The 17266-nt window shown below is 43.4% G+C and overlaps 1 protein-coding gene across 1 annotated transcript in view; it reads left to right on the top strand.

Annotated features, from left to right (window-relative positions):
• Nucleotides 1-1726: 1726 nt before the first annotated feature.
• Nucleotides 1727-17266, top strand: part of LOC147014674 (uncharacterized) — a 110495-nt gene continuing 94955 nt past the window's right edge. Inside the window, exon 1 of the mRNA XM_085850687.1 lies at nucleotides 1727-1855. The gene's annotated coding sequence lies outside the window, so the exon portion shown is untranslated. The remainder of the gene's footprint in view (nucleotides 1856-17266) is intronic.

The following is a 17266-nucleotide window of genomic DNA, read 5'->3' as shown; positions in this document are numbered from 1 at the left end:
TTATAGCTGGGTCAGGATTCAAACCCAGGTGAGACAGCTGAGAGTGAGCGTGCATACCTCTTGGCTATCATATATATATATATATATATATATATATATATATATATATATATATATATATATAAATTATACATATATATTAATTCAGTGGCCCAACAGGGCTTGAACTCAGGACCTTTTGGGTCCCAGGCTGCCACCCTAACCACTGAGCCAACACCAGGCTTGAGAGGTGAGAGAGAGAAGGGGGGAGGTGAGAGAAAGGGCTGGGGAGAGAGAGAGGGAGGGGGAGAGAGAGGAGGGGAGAGAGAGAGGGGAGGTGGGAGAGAGAGGGGAGGGGGGAGAGAGGGAGAGGATAAAAGAGAGGGATAGTGGTGGGAGGGAAACCCCATCGAGCACCTTAAGACTCCATTGAGAACGAAGTGGTCGAGGATGCGCCGGAAGAAGGATATAATCAAATAAGGCCATTATCTTCAAAATGTGTGTTTTAATGAACCCAAACACCAAGTTTTCACTCTTGCACTTTCTTGGAGTTCCCTTCGTGTGCGTGCAAAGTTTCAGGCTGCAAGGTTTAATGGTTTTGGAGTTATGGAGGAGACACACTGACACACTGACACACTGACATACTGACATACTGACATACTGACATACTGACACTGACACTGACACTGACACACACACACACACACACACACACACACACACACACACACACACACACACACACACACACACACACACACACACACACACACTATGAGACCCTGGTTTTTCCATTGACATAACACATGGTGGGGTTGACTGAGCCTATCATCCTTCAATCTGAGGTTGGCCAAATGAGTGTCAGTGTGCTGGTGATCGGGGACACTGCATCAGCAGCACAGCCACACCCTCAGAAAATGATGCCACCAGCTACCTCGCACACAAATCACCCCAAAAGTCGATTTCCATCTCAGCCGAACTTGCTTTTCCCCCAAAAAAATTTCTTCCGGCATCTACAAGGAATCTTTACATTTTTGAAACCCTTCTCTGATCGATTGGTTCCTCCAATTGGCAATGACGCACAGACACAGCATCCTGTCAATTTAAAACTCATTCAATGAACGATCGATGGAAACAAAATGGCGCCCATTACCCACGTGACCAGAGATTTCGTGACGTGGCACGTCGCTCCTCCTCGTATATCTCCGTATCGTGGACTGGTGTACCAAGAGTACAAACACACCTCAGGAAGTGTTGAGTTACCAAATTTTTATTTATTTATTATTTTACAGGTGCAGGGATAAAAAGACGGCGCTTTACCTGTCGAGCGCTTGCCAAAAGTCTTAAGCACTCAAGCAAGCACTCCTTTCAAAACCGTTACATAAGGAATGGCTGGCTTGACAAGCGCTCGCTCGCTGCCAGGTAAGCGAACACACCTCCAGTGTTTACGTAAATGTTTCCCTCCAACTGAATTTACCATTGTATGCACAATAACATTGTTGTTATTATTATTGTTATTGTTGTTATTGTGGACCGAAAACGACATTTTGGTGACACGGCAACAGGTTGCACTTTGTATATCGTGCTTCATAATGCGGCGCCCCCTGCTGGCACCGCGTTGGATGGCGGAATTCAAAACGCAACACCGGACAGGTAACCACGTGCTACTGGTAATGAGCACGTGCTACTACTTCCACTATTTCTACCACTTGAACGGTCTCAATTGTTTTCCACCTTCGTGCTTTTTCACGAACAGGGCGGCCAGGCCTGACGTTCGTCTCGAAGGTGATTTGCGCAGGAACCTGTGGATCCGGTCCAGGTGTTGCTGATATTAACTCGGGTCAGGTAAATCCAACCTCAACCGGACGGTTCGAAGGTAAGTGCACTCGACGCCAGAGATTAACGCACAACGGATCAAACATTACTTATTACCCTCAACATTTTTAATGTCTCCGTTAATTTAAGTCTTGATTTGTTGAATCCTTTAAGATAGCCGGCTATACGCTTGTTGGCGCCATGCTGCGAGAAAAGAGGGTCCGGATGGAGAGAACGCAAGGCGACTCGACTCGATGTGTAATCTCGAGCATCTAGAGCGGGAAAGGGAGCGGACATGGTCACCCACCCACGTGGTCCGGTGTGATCGGGCCGTTGAGTGTGCGACTGGTGGATGATCGTCAGCGGATGACAGCTGGTTCGGCGGTTCACTTGTGAAATGTGTTCAAGTCGAGGAAACCAGATAAAGGAAAAGTGTTTGGGTTGCTAAAGTATCCGTGTGATCGATGTACACACAACTGTGGCCGACGACCGGCACCGTACTCGAACCCCTCATCATGTCTGATTTTTTTTTTTTTGGGGGTGGGGGGGGGGTTCTTAGATTCCGGGTTCAAATTTCAAAGTGTATGAAATTGTTGCCTTGTGACGTACAATATGTGTACACTCTGCCACCAGCCTGGGTTTAAATATGTAATTAAAAAAAAAAAACCATAAAAAACCATTTTCCGAGAACAAGATTCTACAACTGGGGTCTCCAACCTTTTTTGGGTGGAGGGCCACAAAACCAAAGTGGTGAGGGCGGAGGGCCGCACCCCCCCCCACAAAAATAATTAATATGCGGAAATTTAAACAAAAATTAGTGCTGAATATATTTTTCTTGCCAACAAATATGATAAATGAATAATCGTGTTAAAAACACATGTGTCTAATATGAATCAAAATCATAATAAAAATTACAGAGCGCTTTGATCATTGACCCTGACAAATTGGTAGTATCACGGGCCGCATTGTAATGTAAACTTAATATGGCACCGCGGGCCGCATAAATCCGTCTAAGGGGCCGCATGTGGCCCGCGGGCCGCAGGTTGGAGAGCCCTGTTCTAGAAGATTGTGATCAGGAACTTTTTTTAAAACGATGAGGGACTTGAGATGGAAGGAGGGATTGTGCTCATTACCAACACACTTCGGACGATGTGACAACCCCTCCTCTAACCTACTTTTGTAAATGATGGCTTCGTCCTTGTTTTAATATATCACTAGCATAACCCGTGCTCTGCGCGACATGTTGGGGTGGATGTGTTTGAGAAGGGAACTGATGCAGAGTATCAGTAGTAATTTTACTTTAATGCAGTAAGTGGAATACGATTTCACTATTTCAGAACCATTTTATTTACTTTTTTTGTGCCATGCACCTCATATGGTCTTTGAGATAATGTAAGCCGAATATCACGTTACTCGAGCGCAGAACAAAGTCGAAGATAGCGCGACACGAAACCACAAACTCGGAAATAATATATAAGCTTTCGTTACATTGGATTGAAGCTTGGGAGGTAATTCAGTGATTAATTAAATTATTTTTTTTAAGGGTTCATCTATTTATTGCGGTGAATGTTCAAGGGAGACAATTAAAACTGATCAGAGATGAGAAAGGGGGTAGGGCTGGATTTACTTGCTTGTGGGCCCTAAGCCAAACCTTATCAGTGCCCCTCCCACCCAAAAATTTATATATATATATATATATATATATATATATATATATATATATATATATATATATATATATATATATATATATATATATTGTAATGTAAAAAAAAAGAATTACAACATAATGTAACGCATCTATTTTAATCAAATTCATTCCATATTTTTACGGCTGTGGAAATTCGCAAACCACCATTCAAGTCCCGTAGGTGAGATAACTCTAAGTACATGTGTAGTTAGCCCCAAACCCGTTGTTTAGAGGGATTTGTGATTCATTCGGGCCGCGACGCTTTGAGATAGCTGTTTTTCTGTTCTATCTTTATTTTGAACCGACATAACCATCAAACCACCACCAAAAACCCTCCACCACCCTCACCTCTCTCCTTCTACGGCCATTCCCGCAGCACCTGTGAACACTGAGCGTCGGGCTGTCTTGGGCTCGTTCAAGCGATATGCACCGAGCTGCGAGTGCAAATAGCGGCATTTCCGAGGGAAAATTCGGATCAAGAATGTTACACGCCCACTTCTGAACTGTCCAATCAGCAAGCGCGGAGCGGCTTGGCCCCGCCTCCAGGCGGGTCCATGTGAAATCGAAATATGCAAATTCTAGGATCAGGGGAGGTTCACGCCCACTTTTCCTCCGTCCAATGGGCGAGCGTGGCTCCGCCCCCGAGCTCATCCTGATCCGGAAATTTGCATATTGGTTCTCCTGCCGGCCTATAAAACGCCGAACGCAGGGTGAATCGTGGCAGAGTTTTGGCCAGAGTTTTGGGAGAGTCGGTTTGGAAGTAGTCCAAGAGCATTAGGGTTTAACCTGGACATTTTTGGTAACAAGCTGATTTTTTCAGGAAAGGTCCAGGAATGTGTGTGAAATAACATACTAAAAGTCCTCATGAAGCCTCCTTGAGCGTTTTCCGCAATCCAAAATGGCGCCAAAGATGGTTGCAATTTCCTGTTTTTCTCATGACCCTGTGACTAAGTTACCTCAATATGCACTTTAAATCTCTAAATATATTATGTCTTGAGAAATAAGGAACTCATTCAGATACTTTGAAGTACAAAGGAAACAATAAAACCGCTGAAGTTCTTTCTGAAATTCAAATGGTGCTCAAAATGTCTGCCACTTATCAACACACTGCTGTTTTAGCCTGTTTCAAGAGGCAAAGACATTCAAAACAAGATCATGCTAGAGATTGAAACCTCAAAAGTTTCACATGAATCTTTACCTTACGCATGCACACACCTAGTTGCATCAGTCATTGTCTTCATCGTCGGATGCTGTATCTTCAACGTTGATGTCCTCTGAAGTTGGGGTAATATCATCGTCGGCATCTATAAGAGTTGGTGCTGTATTGTTGCAATGGAGACCACTGCATTTACTGCACATTGAGGTACAAAAGAGCCCAAGTTTCTTGCAGCTACATGTCATGCTTCTGCAACCATCTGGTTTACACCCACATGCCACCATGTTCAGCAAAGTGTCGGGTGCAACAGCAATGTCTGTTTCTACCGGGGTAAGAGTCCCGTCCTGAAATCACCAGCCCCATTCTGTTGGAGATAAGGAGTTACCCATCCATTCCTGGACGGTAAGATAGGCGCGATATGAATGTTGCTTTGCTGCAGCACTAGTTGGAGGTAGACTTTCTAGCTGAAAGGATGAACTCAGGGAACTGCGACCGATTGCCCGTTTGTATGCGATGTGACGGTAGTCATCAAGAGATTCAAAACTGCTGGCTCCATAAAGCTTAAGAATGAAGCCTTCCCCAGCTTTTTCCACCTCGTCATGGGTGCTTCCACCGTTTGTGAAGGTATCCAGCAAGTCGTAGTCCCGCTTCTTGTACACCATGTTGAAAGCTTTACGCTTGCCCTGACGATAGATCGCAGAGACCGTGTCACATCCCGTCACAGCATGAAGAAACATCAAGTGATTTCTTGTGTCCCCTATGGCATGCTGAATCTCATGAATGTTGAAGACCGTGACAGGATTACTGCGGCATAGCATGTACACATCTGTGGAAGAGGTTACCCGAGCAACTAGCATTACCAGTAAGTCTGTGTCCGTACCAACGACAGCAACTGGCACATGTTCTGACTCTGCCAGTGCTAGTGCTGTGGAGACAATCAGGGTGTCGGCGTCTGCTTCTGCCTGGACTTTTGGAAGAACTCAAGAGGTCTTATTGGTACTTGCGTGCTTCAGCATCTCTTAAGATGTATTCTAATGAGTTCCTCTTACTTCAAAACATATATGTAGACATTTAAAGTGTGTTTTGGGGAAACCTGCTTGCAAAGTTATGAGAAAAACAGAAGAGGCGGCCATTTTGGACGCCATCTTGGATTGCGGAAAACGCTCAAGGAGGATTTATGAGGACTTTTAGTATGTTATTCTAGACATATTCCTGGACCTATCCTGAAAAAATCAGCTTGTTACCAAAAATGTCCAGGTTAGGGCCTATTTTGACCTAATGCTCTTGGACTAAAGAGCAGAGAGTGGAGTCGGGAGGCGAAGGCGTCAAGTTGGGTTCTGCAGTCGGCTGAGGAGAGTTGTGGCAAGAGGCCAAGGAGCTCGGGTCCCAGGTGAGAAGGTCGGCGACGAGGTCGCTGCGGGAGATCTCTCGTCACGGGACCCAAGCCAGCCAGCCATTCTCCCTCCCCCAGAGCATCAACAATTCCCCCTTTTCCCCTGCGCTGAGATAGTGCAACAAGGGGACCCCGTTCCCACCCCACTCCAAACGTCGTGCCAACGAAACCCGCGAAGGAGCACGGAGTCGGGGCACAGCTACGCGGCCACGTCTGCATCTCGTCCGCCAACGCGCCACGAGGACGCGGGTAGGACCCACCCGGTCTCGCGGACCTGGCCGCTCCTTCAGGTCCCGCGCACATATTGGCCTACAGGCCCGTCTGCCCCCTTGTCTATGAGGGTGGCTTCTTTCCTTTGCTTTTGAGTAAATGTGTGTTGGCGCCGTCTGTAAAGTAGAACTGTATAAGTGTTGCCGTGTGTGCGCGTAGTCGGTAGTAACTCTGCGTCATTGTTTCTCTTGTTGTAACTGCTACATGTGCATTTTGACTGTTTGGCTGTTTATGTGTGCTTTCCGTGTCGCGTAATAAACGTGCATTGTGTGAACTGTTTTCCCGTTTCGCTTCGTCTTTTCTTTATTGACCCTCCATCCTGCTTCACGTAAAGGGTTCGTTGTGGGCTTAATACGCCCGATAATTAATCGGAATCGTCGAGGCCGACAATAACACCGCTCGGTTATCCCAATAGCACAGAATGGACCACTTAAGCGGTTCGTGTCCGGAGTCGGCCTGCGGCGAGGTACGATCGCCCGGTCGACCATCCGCGCAGGTACTTAGGTGGATCGAATTTGGCGAGCAACCCTATCCTGCGCAGGTGGGCAATTGGCATGGTCGTGGTGGGGTTAAACCCCCACCCGTGACTGGCTCCCGGCGTTGTTCCGAGAGGGTCACGACAGAATTGTCCGTTCTGGTGGGCGAGGCGGCCGCCATTCGAGTCGAGCGGCCGATCGCACGCCGGCGGGCGCGAATTCGCAACAATATCATGTACATCTTACACATAGGGATAATGGAAAAATATAATGAAACTGAAGCATAATAAATTTTGCAAGCACAACTATGTGAAGTTCAAAATGACATTTTCCTGTTTTTTTATTTTTTATTTTTTATTTTTTTGTCCCCATGCCAATTTTGTCAATGATACTGTTTGTGTCAAGGGATTTTAGGAGGTCAGATAGTAAATCAGGTAAGCATAAAGAGGTCGGGTAATAATAAATGAGTTAAGTCTAGTATAAGATACCAATATCACAAAATAAGAACACAAAAACGCATGTAATATAACAATGAAGTCCACTAAATACAACACATAATGTATATAATCTACAGATAGATAGATGGTGGGAAACGGGCTTTTAAAAATGTACTGTGATATTTTTCGTTGCCTTATTACTTACGAAATCTAAAGATTTCTAAAGAATCTAAAGATTTCGTAAGTATATTGATGACTTCCGTCATCTGTTTGTGTGTTTGTTTGTTTGTGTGTTTGTTTGTTTGTGTGTGTTTGTTTGTTTGTAGGCACGATAACTCGAGAACGGAAGAAGCTACCAATGTCAAATTACACCACGTGATTTAGGAGGGTGATGGCTAGTGCTGATTAGATTTTGGTCACAGTGAGGTCAAATATTCTATTTTGATTGTTTGGTGCAGAATCATCGTAGAAACTTCTGGTTTGCGTCGCTACCTTCTCTAAAGGCAGCTTTTACTCGACAAGGTCAGAGGTCAAGTTGACAATTTCGTAAGTACCAGTCTATGACTGCTTGTTTTATTTTATTCATTTTACTATAGGGCCTACTAGCCTACTCCTTGGCCGATCAGAGAACCCACAAGTCCCCGGTGGGCTCCCAGTTACTGGTGGGCCCTAGGCTGATGGCCTATGTTGCCTATTGGAAAATCCGGCTCTGCGGGGGATAGAAGGGTCATGTTCTTAGAAATGCCATCATATTTATCTATCCCCAAAAGGATTGAAAGAACATCAATAGTCAGTCACTTTGTTGAAATCAAAATAAAACAAACAAACAAACACACCTGAAACATTGACCGAAAAAGGACAAAAAGACCAACAGCAGGATGGAGGGGCAAATATAGAGAGTCTTTGAAGATGAGGGATACAGAATCAAACTCCCAGGAAGGAAAAATGGAAAGCTCGAGTTGGGCTCAGGGAGAGTTAAAGGGGGTGGAAAAGATCATGATCTGAGATGGTGGTGAAAAGCTGTCTTGAGAATGTGAAAGTTGGTTCCACAGGTGGGGTAAAGGAGGAATGAATGAGTGGTGAGCAGTGATCCTGGATTTTTGGAGTTTCACAAAAAGGTGTTGACAGACCTTACGTGCCCTGCAGAACACTTGGGAGGGGAACGAAGCACGGAAAGAACAGAGGATGTAAAACCAGAAAGGGGGCAGTAGAAGGCAGAGAGATGTGTGAGATCTGATTCCAGATTGACTCATCTTCCTCACAGAATATCCCAATGATCTTCAAGGTGGTGTTGAGCTGAAAGAAGTGTGAGGCATGGGGCACCAGCCCAGAGGGGAGAGCAGTACTCCATTAAGCTGCAGATGAAGGCCTTGTAAGTAGATAGGAGTTCAGGTATGCCAAGGAAAGACTTTGCATGACATCGATGCTCAGTTGCTGGCAAAACTTGAAATTTGGTTTGCCCAAGAAAGATCATGGCTGATAGTGAGACCCAAGAGTTTGAATGACCGAACGTTATCAAGAGGATTGTTAAGAATGTAGATGGGAGGGTTTGCCGAAGGCCTACAGTTGTGCGCGAGTGGGATTTGTCAGGGTTAATAGACCTATTCCATGTGTTTCATCAGTTTATGATTTTGTCAAGGTCTGAAGCGAGGGAAGAGGCTGCTGCCTGTCTATCTGAGGGAAGAGGGATGTCTGGCAGAAGTTTTTCAGAATACTGGTGATTGTTCACCGACGCCTCCCAAAAGATACCCTGAGATATGTAATGTCCAACTAATTTCTGGAGATGAGACACCTCGTTTATTGTCCAGAACAGAAAGAGGATGAGCAAGAGTACCACAGAAGATTTTTAGGACATGTGTACTGATGCTGCCTGGGGCTGTCATAGAATCAGAGGCTAGGATTTCCAGAAACTTCTGCACCTTCTTAAGTGAGCAAGACAGTATCCAGAGTCAGGGGGTTTGGTACACAATCGAGGCATTCTGCCTATTCATGAAGAGTGTCAGCTGTGGTGACACTTGGATTGGGGGGGGGGGAGAGATGGAGGAGGAGCATACCAAGTCACCACCAGGTCTTTGAAGTAAGAGACAGGTTTGAGAAGTTGACCAGATGATGTTTTCTGGCTTCCATCAGAGTGGACACATACTTGCTCTGGGCTTGGTGGAATGATCTGAGGTCTTTATTATAAGTGATCCCATAAAGTGTTAATACCTCTCCAATGTGCAGGAGGAGCACATGATTAGCTCAATACTGTGCAACTGTTTGAGCAGATTCAATATCAAGGTTTGAACTTTGGGAAATGCTTCCTTGCACATCTTTAAAGGTTGATGCTCATGCAAAATGAGCAAATTGACTCCTTTGCATCAATATCTTCTTTAAATAGTCTCTTGATCCAATTTATATGCTTTCTAAAAAGTGGAACATTTTAGCATTTTAGGGAAGTTATCGCATCAATGCTTATTGGTTTTCGCAACATATCCATGTTGAATGGACAAAAAATCTTAGGGGCGTCATGCATCCCCCTTTCCCTTTCCCTTTCCCTTTCCTTTCCTTCCACTTCCCAGTGAATCCCACTCCCCCTTCTTTTTACCAAATATTTAAGAACTTGTTCATTGCATCACAAAATGTTCCGTCTCTTGGACGATCAAGTCGGGTATCTCACCTGCACGCATTAGTTGGTAGAAGATGTTGACCCCTGTATCATCCCGCAAATGACCTGTAATCTGTAATTTCCTTGTATATATATTCTGAAAGAGGAAGTTTGAAAGCACCTTTGTGTTGAACTTCATCTACTGTACTTGTATATCCACTCAAATGGAAGGAATGGTGAAAACAAAGTTTTTAATTTAATTTATTTTTGTGCTTCACCTTTGACCCCCTTCAAATCGGAACTCTATAAATCAAAGTGTAAAAGGGATGTGCGTGTGTTGGACCAAGGTACCTTTAAATTTGATGATTATTGGCTAAGAGATTAAGGAAGTGTGTGCAATGTAACTATCGGAACTTGTCGAAGAAAAACGATATCTCCCCTACCTGTGGGAGGGGGAGATGTGAATACAACAAAAAATAAAGCTCGTATGTGATCTCTTCAAAGACACGGGTTTACATGTCACAGCAGTCACCCCACTACCTTGAAGCCCTGAAATGAAGAATGAGACAGCCACTGGAAGGTGGTTCCATCGACGTGGATTTTTGAGGCAAGTGTAGTTGATGTGGTATAATCGAGACTTTCAGAAGGCATTTTATAAGGTACCACATGGAAGCCTGTTGATGAAGGTGCGGGCTTGTGGAATGGCTGGACGGTCAGGAGCTAAGTGCATTGCAAATAGCAGTTAGTGATGGAAACAGAGTGTCTGTGAGTGGGAGGATGTCTTGCTGGGAGTTTGAAATTGTGGGAATATATTGTGTTTTTACACTGTACAGAAATTTAGTGAGGCCTCAACTCGAATAGCATGTAATTTTTGATATCACATCCTAGGAAGAACATAGATAGGGTTCAGCATAGGACTACTGGCTTGATTTAGGTGCTCGCTGGATAAAGCGATGATGAGACGGGACCTTTTACATGAAGGTGATTGCAAGTGTATCTGATTGCACTGATGAAGATGATTAAGGTAATAGACAAAAATTGAATTCATTTTTCAATAGAATGGACAGTTGCAGAACCCGGGGACATAACCGGAGAGTAAAGAAGATGAGGGTTATGACATTGGTAAGTTAGGGGTCTTTCATTCAGATCGTATAACTTGAAAGGAATTTCAAAGTCGGAGGAGGCCATTAGGCTTATCAAGCCGATGTAATCCTGCCAATATCCAAGTTACCCACTCCCCCACCCCCCATCACCACGACATCTAGATAACTATGATACTCAAACTTGAACCTATCGACTGTTTCTGCTGCCACTACCTTTCCAGAGACCATTCCATGCATTAATTGCTCTGAGTGAAAGACCTTTCGACCATCCTAACTCTCCTCCTCTTCCCTTTTCAGGCTGTGGCCCCTCTTCCTGACACTGTCCTCTCTTCATTATCCGAAACATCTCCATCAGATCACCACCTTCCTAATGCAAAAAGGCCTGTCTCCTTCAGCCACTCCTCCGAGCTTAATCGAGCTAGGTCTGGAAGTTAATGCATGGTATGGTCTCTCTGGAATGGTAGGAGCAGCAGAAACAGTAGATAGTTTTAAAATGGAATTGGATAGGTACTTAGAAGCATTGGGGATAGAGGGATACAGGAAAATTGGCAGCACTGAGAGGCTAATGAGGTGTTAATGGCTGATTGTACACCTGTGTACTGTGTAGTGATTGTTACGTCGATGAAAGGGCTTCGTCAAAACGCTGAATTTGTGTTCTTTAATCCCAAAAATTACAACCCTCTTCATCTCCAAAACCTGCATTCATAGAACACTTTGCCCTGCACATTGTTGAGGTATATAATTAAAATAAAAGAATGGTTTTAACAGTTTTATGTGTATATAAATTCTGGAAGTTTACTGCTGTTGATGCAGTGTCTTTTACACCACCTTATTTAACATGGTACATTAGTTCTTCATACCTATTGTTTGTGTGCTTTTATGATGTCCTTAAAATAAATAAAACCCCAAAAACAACAAGTTCCTCTTTTGAATGATTTTCAATTTTGTTTGACTGCAGGCAGACAGACTAATATATATCTCATCTTGCTCCTCTGTACATGCACCATCGGGATGATTTCAGTCAAAGTACTGTTAAACTCCAGGCTTGTTTTCTGATTTGTGTTCAAAATATAACATTCAATTTAAACCAGTTGTTTGCCAATCATAAGCTGATGTCTTTGGATAGACAGACAGAAGTGAACCAATTGCTTAACCCAGCTTTTCACTTCGCATGTTAAGGCCCTGTCACACCTTGACGATTTAGCCAGCGTATGCCTGATGTATGCAAAATTTGGCTAAAACGCTGGCACACGTCGAATACGTTATGGGTAAGTTTGTATACGTTAAGAGCACGCTGGCATATGTCTTTGTACGCTGGCATACATCGTAGTATGCTGGCATACGTCTTTGTACGCCGAGGTGTTAGACAAATTTTCCATGCTTGAAATTTTTTGACATATGCCAGCGTATGACTCGCACATTCTGCATAATGCTGGGAATAAGTTGTAGGCACATTGCGCGATCATTGACACACGTCCACACACGTTACTTGTATGTTACTCATGAGTTGAAACGCGTCAATGTAATGGTTAGCGTCAGTGTTCCAGACTCCCTGGTTTTTTTTTTTTTCTTCGGTATTACGGTGATGTTGACACTTTGATTTCTAGTGCGGTTATGATATAATATAATTAATAGGCTGCCGCTCAACGATTTAAATCATAACCGCACGAGAAATCGAAGTGTCAACATTACCGTCATACTGAAGAAGAAGAAAAAAAACAAAAAAAACGGAGTCTGGAACACTGACGCTAACCATTACCTCGCCGTGTTTCGACTTATGAGTAACGTGTGTCAACGATCACATAACGTGCCTACAACTTATGCCAGCGTATGCGGAACGTGTGTCATACACCGAGAAATTTTCAACATGCTGAAAATTTCTCGACGTATGCCAGCATACTACGACATGTGCCAGCGTGCTCTTAACATATACAAAACTTACCCATAACGTATTTGACATGTGCCAGCTTGGTTCAGCAAATTTTTCATACGCTGGCAAAAACGTCAAGGTGTGACAGCGGCTTCACACTTCGATGTCTAGTGTGGTAATTATTTGAATCGTCGAGCCGCAGCCTATGAATAGCCTACGCCACGTGATCATCGACGATACGCTGCCGCGCTATGCATAAGTTCGACTAACGTTGGGCATAGGTTGTGGACGCCGACAACACGCTCAACATTCGTTGGTATAAGTTATCTATATGTGATTAAAACGTTCTGTGTACGTTACTAATACGTTATGCATACGTCCAACCCATTATTAATACGCCCAAAACTTAAAAAAAAACATCAATAGTTCAGCATATGCCAGCGTTTTACATACATTTTGAAACATTGCCATACGCTGGCTAAAACGTCAAGGTGTGACACGGCCCTAAAGGCCCGGTCACACCTTGACGTTTTAGCCAACATATGCCGATTTTTGAATTTTTTTTTTTTTCTAAAACGCTGGCACACATTGAATACGTTATGGGTAAGTTTTGATAACATTGAGCGCACGCTGAAAAACACTGCCATACATCGTTGTACGTTGTACTTTTTGGTTGTCCTCAAATTTTTTTCATGCTTGAAATTTCACGACGTATGCCGGCGTATGACTCACATGTTCCGCTACGCTGGCCACAAGTTGTATGCACGGTCTGCGATCGTTGACAGACATCAACACATGCTACTTGTAAGTTAATCATAAGTTGAGACACGCCGAGGTAATGTTTAGCGTACCCGAAACTTATTTCTAACCTATGATTAACGTGTTGTTGGCACGTTACGCGATCGTTGCCACACATCAACAGACGTTACTTTTAAGTTACTCAAAAGCTGAAAGACGTCGGTATAATGGATCGTCCTTGCGTCAGCGTCCACGGCCACGGCCAGGACACTTATTTGCAGCATTCTTCAAACTTTTCTTCGGCATGACGAGGATGTTCACACTTTGATGTCTAGCTTGGCTATGATTCCAATTGTCCATCGGCAGCGTCAATTTAAAATAGTCGAGTTTGAGCATTTTAACACGTTCAGAAGAAACGCTTCAAATTTCCAAACCCCAGCGTCAAAAAACAACGGCGAGTGACAGCAATTTAAATCATTCATTGTAAACAATGAAAATAGGTGAGTGGTAACGTTTAAAAGTCGTTGAGTGTAAAAAAAAAAAAAAAAAAAAAAAATCCAATTGTTGAGCGCAAGCGTCTACTTTCAATAGTGGAGATGCAGCTATTTAAATCGTTGAGTTTATCATTTAAATCGTTAAACGCAAGGACGATCCATCATAACCCACACCCTCCCCCTCACACTCACGTACTACTGCCAACATGAACAAACTACTACTAATACTGATACTGTTCCTGCTGACATGGATATCGACTCAAAAAGGACTCAAACACTGTTGGGTTCCCCTTTTATGAGCAGCATTTTTATATACCAATTCCAAAAACCGCTGGGAACACGTCTTTATATGGCAGTTGTAAGCTAGAAACACGTTAATTTTTTTTTTTTTTTGTCGACCGGAAGACGTCATTGGAATACGTCTACATACGTCGATGTGTGTTGGGACTACGTAAAGAATTGGTTCAAAGCACGTCAAACATAAGTTAGAAAAAAGTTTCGCGTAAAAAAGACATTACCGCGACGTGTTTCGACTTATGAGTAGCTTATAAGTAGCCTTTGTGGACGTGTGTAAGCGTCCACATATCGTGTGTAAAACTTATCCCCATCGCATGCGGAACATGTGTCATACGCCGAGTACGTCGTAAAATTTTGAACATGTTTAAAATTTCTTGACGTTCTCTACTTACTACGACGTATGATAGCGTACTTTAGCGTTCTACTCACGTATACCAAACTTACTCGTACCGTATTTGACGTGCCCCAACGTTTTAGACACATTTTTCTTAGGTCGGTATACGCTGGCAAGATTGCCAAGGTGTGACCGCGATGTTGACACTTCCATTTCTACGGCAGTTATGATTCGAATCGTTGTGTGTCAGCCTTTTAATAGGCTACGTCACGACATCGTCGGCGATGCGTGCAACGCGCTATGCCGAAGTTAGACTATCGTTGGGCATCGGTTGTGTAGGCCGACGACAGGTTCAGCATTCGTTGGTACAAGTTATCTATAACACAATGAAACGTTCTGTGTCCGTAACCAATGCGTTATACATAAGACCAAGTCGCTATGAATACGTCCGAATCCTTTAAAAAAAAACATCAAAAGTTCAACGTCAGCCAGCGTTTTACATACATTTTAATACGTTGCCATCGCTGGCTAAAACATCAAGGTGTGACCGGGCCTTAAGCGGGGTAAAAAGGAAATCGATAAACATTAAATAAACATACATGAACATCAACGATGTCCCTGTGCCTGCTTCACCCCACTCCTCCTTCTCTCCCCCCCCCCGCCCCCCCCAACCACCCTGCAATAGTGATATTGATTACATTTGTGGGGTGTGGATAAAGCACAGACGCATGTCCTTTGTCCAAATTCGTTGTATTACCTTGTTTCATACACGGTATTGATGTGTTGAAGCATGTGACATCACGCTTCCTTTCAAACTCCCGAATCGTCACGTCTCTTTATCTTGGAAAAAAAAAAACCCGTCACAGCCCGACATAAGTCAACTACAGTCAGGAACTCTGCATATAGAATAATGTATAATGTTTCAGGAAAAGAGGAAACTATTACATTCATTCACACAATGTTATAATAATAATAATAATAATAATAATAATAATAAGTGGAGGAACAACCAAAATTAAGCTTGTGGTTTTAATCTCGTTATTTTAACAAAGCAAGCTGTCTGTCATGTCAGATAAGGTTATGAAGAAGAAAACACAAGCCCTTGGATATGAATCACCATGATGTTATCTGAGGCTATATATTCAAAATCACAAGGCTTAGAGCAAAGTTTTTTTTTTAATTTTTTTTTTTTTTTTTTTTCAGAGTGAGACTGAGGTTTACTCGAAGTGGCTTTATGTCCCTGGTCTTACTGGAGATCAGAACAGGACCTGTGGCCTGTACCAACTCTGTAAAATGTATCATGGTCCTTGCCATTTGCGACTGAAAAACTCGTGGAAGAATTCATGATATTTCAGTCGTATCGTCACTGCATGATTGGAAAATAAAAACTCTAGCTTTGGCTCATTGAAGACTTGTTTTATGCTAAAACTGTAAAAATAGGGTAGCTTGTATGAAGGAAACAATTTGGGCTCAAACGCTGATACACTTAAACCATTTGGGCCATCATGCCCGTGCTGTGTATCCACAGCCTATTAAATACTTCCACAACTCCACTGAAATGTATATTTCAACATTTACTGGACAACCGCATACTTATGATTAACCCGTATCCAATTTTACTTTTGCAGAGTACCAGATATGGCGACGTAAGCAGAAATTTCAGGAATTGAATTGGGCGTCGTCTGTGTGTGGTGTGCATGCTCTGTATCCTGAGTTGTGGGTGCTATTAAGCGTCAACATGTCTGTGTTGAGCCGACCTTCACCTATACGCCCTTTTCACCCCACATAAAAAGAGATTAATAAATCCCCGTACGTGTGACTGTTGATGTCCTTCTTTTTTTTTTTTTTGTGATGCATCTCTTCACCCATGCCCTTCCCTGTTGCGTTGGACTGTTTGTGGTGTGGGTTTGGGTGGGGTTGGTGTCGTGCAGTGAGTGTGTGTGGTTGTGGCATAGCCATGATAGGCCTGGTTGGCAGGATAGCCTAGAGGTATGCACACACTACCCTGAGCCGTCTATCCTCGATTTCAAGGCTTATTGGCCACCATTCCTTCTATCTGTCCTTGTATAATTTTCCACTTTCTGAAAGATGCATTTTGATCACTCATGAGCACAACTTAATGACAGGCAAGACAGCCAGCTTTACATGCATTCCTTGGAGAGGCTGCACTCTGCTGGAAATGTGTCATGAAGACTGTCTGTAGTCAGATTTGACTCTGTGGGAGACCAACTCCTGGAGTTAGCAGCTGAAATTTTCGATTCTCGTCTATGTTTGGGTTCTGCTGCAGGATTTTTGGAGGCGAAAGCAAGCTTTTCCACTTCTTTTAACCAGCGTCTAAACTTTTTTACTCTCATGCCTTTACAGCTGGAGCAGGATCCATAATAACCATCACCTATCTTTGCTTGATCGCTTGTATTCACGGTATCATTTTGAACCTGGTGATGGTGTAGTCATTGTGGTTGTACTTTTGATAACTGTAAAGGATGAATAAGATTTACAAATTATTTCAGAAATTTGGTGGAATTGTTGAACCCTCCACCTCAAACCAAAAATGCTGCTTCCCTTTATAATGTTCTCTTTCAAGGAACTTTGATGCAGGAGAAGGCCATTTGGCCCATCAAAGCCTG

The sequence above is a fragment of the Eptatretus burgeri genome, chromosome 13 (genome assembly GCF_056783735.1).
Source record: "Eptatretus burgeri isolate ZD-2024b chromosome 13, Ebu_testis_v1, whole genome shotgun sequence".
Classification (NCBI taxonomy): domain Eukaryota; kingdom Metazoa; phylum Chordata; class Myxini; order Myxiniformes; family Myxinidae; genus Eptatretus; species Eptatretus burgeri.
The sequence above is the reverse complement of the archived record's forward strand: the minus strand, read 5'-3'. Positions and strand labels throughout refer to the sequence as shown.